The sequence below is a fragment of the Cyprinus carpio genome, chromosome B16 (genome assembly GCF_018340385.1).
Source record: "Cyprinus carpio isolate SPL01 chromosome B16, ASM1834038v1, whole genome shotgun sequence".
In the NCBI taxonomy this organism is placed as follows: domain Eukaryota; kingdom Metazoa; phylum Chordata; class Actinopteri; order Cypriniformes; family Cyprinidae; genus Cyprinus; species Cyprinus carpio.
Window position 1 is genome coordinate 5,214,661 of NC_056612.1, and position 6,000 is coordinate 5,220,660.

The following is a 6,000-nucleotide window of genomic DNA, read 5'->3' on the forward strand; positions in this document are numbered from 1 at the left end:
TTATTTTTCCAGAATGTCTGAGCTGCTTTTTTCTTTTAATTGACGGTGGGTGCTGATTTGTATCATCAGGCTCCAAAAAAGATGCAGAAGCAGCATGAAACTATTACAAAAGTAGGTCTTTCTGCAAGTGCACTATATTCCAGGTGTTGCACATCATTCAAACATGTCAGAAGAATGCATGGACATCTCATTATAATCGTGGAGAGCAGTGCAAAATGGCATAAAAACATATTTTTGGTTGACCACTGCCACCCTGGCCTTTTCCAGCGCGTTTGTACGAGTGCACTGCAGCGCTTCACTCGGCGCCTAATTTAGGGGAAACTGCATTTGCCAGCAGACTGCAGTCCATCAAAGCGCCGCTGCTGTCTGTGGGGCCGCCGGGAGCTGGACGGTGTTCAGTTCCACAGAGTAACACAGTTAGTCCAGAGTTTCTCTGACAGCACTTGTGTTTTTGACAAATAACAGCCTGGAGCCAAACTTACTGCTTCCAGCAGCCGCCTGCAAAATGCACAGGGAACTAGTTTGCAGTAATTGTTTTTTTATTATTAGATTTTTTTTACACTATACCAGAAACTTTAGACTATTTTCTACATATCGGAATATAGTAAAGTCATCAAAACTATATATATATAAAGCATTTTGTGGTGATCAGAAATATTAAATCCAAAACTCTTATATCATCCCGGTTCCCTTGATGAAAACCCAGTCGGGTTTTTCTATTGCCTTTTGGACCAACAAAAGTTTATGATTCTTATATGTTTTGTTCATCATGATAATCTTCACTAATGAACTTTGTAGCCTGAATACAATCAGCAGAGGTAAAAAGCTAAAAGTTTATTTAAAATCATTTTCTTGAAGTTTGAGTTAGAATGGCTTCAAGAGCATGATTATAAACACAACAAGAAGTGTTAAAATGCAACTCATTTCTGGGTTTTGGATCACAAAAACATCATCCCTGCAGCACTCTACTGTAAATGTATATTGTGATATAATCTTCACGGATATCACTGCCGCTTCCACAGCAGGTTTGTTTGCTCCTGTTTTCAGTTTTCACATGCATCTACCAGATTGTGTTACACTTCTGACAAAGTGTGTAGAAACATATTTAAAAGAAAAACCTGACCGCTCGTGTGAACATCTCTACGCAGAACAACTTGATTCAGAAACAACGGTGCACATGTTTTTCTCTCTTATTGGCAGGAGGATATATATATATATATATATATATATATATATATATATATATATATATATATATATATATATATATATATATATATATATATATATAATGGAACCATTTATTGAAGCTTTAGATATATTAAAAAAATATATATATTTTTTTTCAGTATAATATTTGAAACAAAAGGCTTTTATGGTTCATATAGTATGATATAGTGAGCATCTGGAGCTCATACTCAAGGAGGGAAAAAAAATATTTTATTTTATTCAGAGACTTAAACTGAGCAAAAATTTGATGCAAATGCTGATATTCATGATAATGTCTTTCATGATATTTAAATAATCAAAACATATAATGCAATGCAATACAATGAACACATTGTGAACAGATTGTTGTTCTTGTCTGATCATGAAAACAAACAGTGCCTCATTTTGATTTTTTTTCTTGCATATGTAAGCATGTTGATAAAAAATCAGACAAACATCCAAGGTAGTCAGCGAGGAACAGGTGTAACAGTGCTATTATATGTGATCCTATGTCGACTGCATGCAAACAATACCAAAATGAAAAATATACAATGTATATGAAAGAAATAATGACACTTTTAATACTTTCATTCAACAAAGCATGCATTAAATTGATCAAAAGTGACATTAAAGACATTTATAATGTTGCAAAAGATTTCTATTTCAAATAAATGCTGTTCTTTGAACTTTATTTAATTATCAAAGAATCCTGAAAAATAAATTGTATCACAGTTTTCACAAAATTATGAAGCAGCACTGTTTTTCAACATTAATAATAATAATAATCAGAAATGTTCTTGAGCAGCAAATCATCATATTAGAATGATTTCTGAAGATCATGTGACACTGAAGACTGGAGTAATGATGCTGAAAATACAGTTTTGATCACAGAAATAAATTATATTTTACATTATATTTTCACAGAAAACAGTTCTTTAGATTTGTAATAATATTTTGCAATTTTACTGTTTTTACTGTATTTTTTATTAAATAAATACAGCCTTGGTGAGCAAAAACATTCAAATCTTGCTGACGTTTGATTTGTATTGTATGTTGTTGGTTGTTTTAGTTTGTGTCGGGTCTAGGATGCTTTAACATGCTGTCTAGGTAGGCAGCTCACTCTGCGGTGAATCCAGCTTTGTTATGCAGCGGTTTGAGGGGGTTTTCTTTAACAGTCATCGTAATGAAACAAACCTGCAGTGTAAGCGGGGTGAAGTTAAACCCATCCTGGTCGAGTCGCAGAAGCAACGTAGTGAGAACTTTCCACTTTCTTACTTCAGCAAATAAATATGAATGAGTTTGCCGAACTTTATGGCTCGGGGCGCTTCAACTCTTTGATGATCTGTCTGTAAAAGCCCTTTCGGGTGTCTGCGGTGCATCCAGAGAAAACGGCTAAGAAAGAAAATGAAAGAGCTGTCAGCGAAGAAAGATCAAATGATGATTTACAAAGTTTATAAAACCTAGAGTGATTTTTATAATACAAGAGTCTTTTAAACCGAGCTCTGGACAGTGAAATTCTGTTGTACTCTATGCTTTTACCAGTCTGAAGGGCAGAGACGAAAGCAGAAGACTCGTGCTTTATTTTGCATTGAAATGCAACAAGATCTAAAAGAGTTACTTAAGGTTTAAAAATGATGCACACTGACATAACCCAGGAACACATGATCAATACTAGTAAAATTAAGGACTGTCAGTTGATTAAACACTAATTAATTAAAATCATCTCAAATTAATCACAAATATTTCAGGGTCAGTGAGATTTGCTTTTAATTTATACTTTAAAAGGATGCATCAAATTGATCAAAAGTGACAGTAAAGACATTTATAATGTTACAATGTTTCTGTGAATCCTGAAAAATGTAATGTACAGTATCATGGTTTCCAGGAAAAAAACAACTGTTTCAATCCTGATAATAATCAGAAATGTTTCTTGAGCAGCAAATCAGCATATTATTATGATTTCTGAAGATCATGTGACACTGAAGACTGGAGTAATGATGCTGAAAATACAGCTGCGCATCACAGAAATAAATTACAGTTTAACAGAGATTCACATAGAAAACATTTCTTATAAATTTTACTGTTTTTACTGTATTTTTGATTAAATAAATGCAGCCTTGACTAACGGACTTTTAAAAACATTACTGCATCCTATATAGAGACATCAGACTTTTAAACGGTAGTGCTTTGTTATCAGTTATATTGTTTTTAAATAATTCAATGTGTTGAATTGACATCATAATTTTCTTAAAATCACCATTTCATGTACCATTTCTAGTAGGCATGTTAAAGAGCATAAACAGGTTTGCTTTTCTAAAAAAAAAAAGAAATCCCATCTGTAATTCATCCAGACTTCCATGCATTGTCACTTTTCCATAAAACAGGACGCCTGCAGTATTATAATAGTGTGTCTATTTCCAAAAAGATCATGCTTTCTTCAATACTGAAGGGGTCAGTAGAATTAGACAAGATGCTGTTCTGACCTCTACAGCGGAGCTGGTAATGATAGATGGACAGTAAGGCAGGCCAAGATAAATAGCCCAATTTAACCGGGAAAGCACTCCTGCCACCAGCCTCATGGCTTTCTGCCCGCTCCAAGACCAAGACATGAGAGCAAAAGCTCCATCATCAGACACCAGCATCTCAATCATCCAATCAAACAACCTTGAGCAAAATCACCCCTGAACAGCTTGCAAGACGCAAGCCGTAACTCCTGCAGTGATGATACAAAACATTAAATCAACTCAGGGCTTTTTAGCTTCGAAATGTGAACATCTCCGAGAGATTCACATGCGGATCTGTAATTCATTAAATGAGGTAAACAGTTAAGGGCCTGAATGCTTTCTGCGAGCGGCTGTGTGTGATTTAATATCTTCAGAAAAATGAGTTTGTCCCCACAGTTCAGCACTGAATTATTAGTTGTTTTGTGTTGAACACAGAGCCTGAGGACTCCGCAGCAATATCTCACTCATTTGATTATTTCACAAGAGCTCTGCATGAAATCAAATAAGATCCTGCTGTGGCCGTGAGCTAGTCTTCTCCCTCTCTTTCTGTATTTCTGCATGCACGTGGGTTTCATTGCCAGCGAATATGAAGTTATTAATGAATCTCAAGACTAGACACTGAAAGTGTTGTCTTTGTTTTTCTTGGGCTTCATTATTGTCATCGTCATGATTTTCCAAGCCTTCACAACTGTTTTTATTTTATAGTTGCTAAAAAGTTTTTTTTTTTTGTTTGTTTTTTGTTGTTGTTTTTTTTTTTTTTTGTGAAAAACACCCCAGATTTCAAATCTGTAAAATGATTCAGGGGTTCTGTTACCCAAACTTAAATAAATGCATGGTTGCAAATAAAAGAATTCTAATTTAATTGAATATTTGGTTACACTTTATTTTAAGGTGTCCTTGTTACAGTGTAATCATACATTTAAGTACCGAGTAATATTGATTAACTACTTAGGGTTAGGGTTAGGATTAGGTTTACTTGCATGTAATTATGCATAATTTATTGTAAATATAATTGTAAGCATGAGTAATGTGCAACAAGGACACATTAAAATAAAGTGTTACCAAAAATTTTAAGTTGGTTAAATTATTTTGTTATGTTCTGTTGACATAATAATGGTGATCATTACATTATGGATGTAATTTAAAAGCAAATGTCTGTGTTAACTGAATTTCTTTAAAAATGAATTTGTAGTAACTCAATACAATTGTCTTGTTAACTTTAGAAAATGGGTAGTGGATTTCAAGTTCCCAGTATGAAGTTGAGATTACTCCGTTACTATTTTTTAACATATATTATTATTACATTATTTGTATCCCATGGCAGAAGCAAGCTTCCATAGATGAAACACGTGAAATATTTCTTCATAAATTATTATTAATAATTATTAGTGTTAGATGTACACTTACATCACTGCATTAATAATCATTATTCATTTGGGTTTTAAACATTTTAATTTAAATGCAGTTTTCAGTTTTATTTTAGTGTTGAGATACAGCCTATAGTTTCTATTAATATTTTGAATTTGTTTTTATTTTTACATTTTTCTGTTTTGAGTATAAATTTAGTTAAAGTTTTAGTAATTTTGTTATTTGTTTTTGTCAGTTTGTTTTAGATTTATTTATTTAAGTAAATGAGAAATGTTGCCTTTAAATAAAATCAGTTCATTTTTATTTTTTATATTTGTTTGTACTTTATTTCAATTAATGTTTATGGTATAGAGATAATTGAATAACATTTAGTTTATAGGTTTTGGTTTCTTTAACTATAATAACCCCGGTCACAGCCTGACATCACTGGGTTGTTGAATGCTGTTTATATAGACATTTCTATGCACACTGAAGAATATAACACACACAGCAGATGTGTCTTCCTCTCCATTCTTCTGTAGTTTATTGCTGATTCTGTAGCTCTCTTTTCTCTCTCTCCCTTTCTGCTGCATTCCCTAATTAGACCGTTCACCTTCCACATTTGCCAAAGAAAGGTTTTGTTTCTTTCCTCTTTGTATGTAAAATGGTCCATATCCACTCGTCACAGAGAACTGCTGAAGGTGAGGAGGGAAAAAACAGCACAATGGAGAATAGTGGAAATAAGAGAAAACGGGGCACAATTAAAACCATCCCATTTCATTCTCCATTCATGTGCATCATGTTTTTCACAGCTTAGATGTCAGTGAAGTCAAACCTGGTGTCTACATACCATTTTTAAAATCTATTTCAGACCTTTCAAAATAGAGGGGGACTCTCAGTGAATAATGACTTAAAAAATGGGTCTGTTTCACACTCAAAG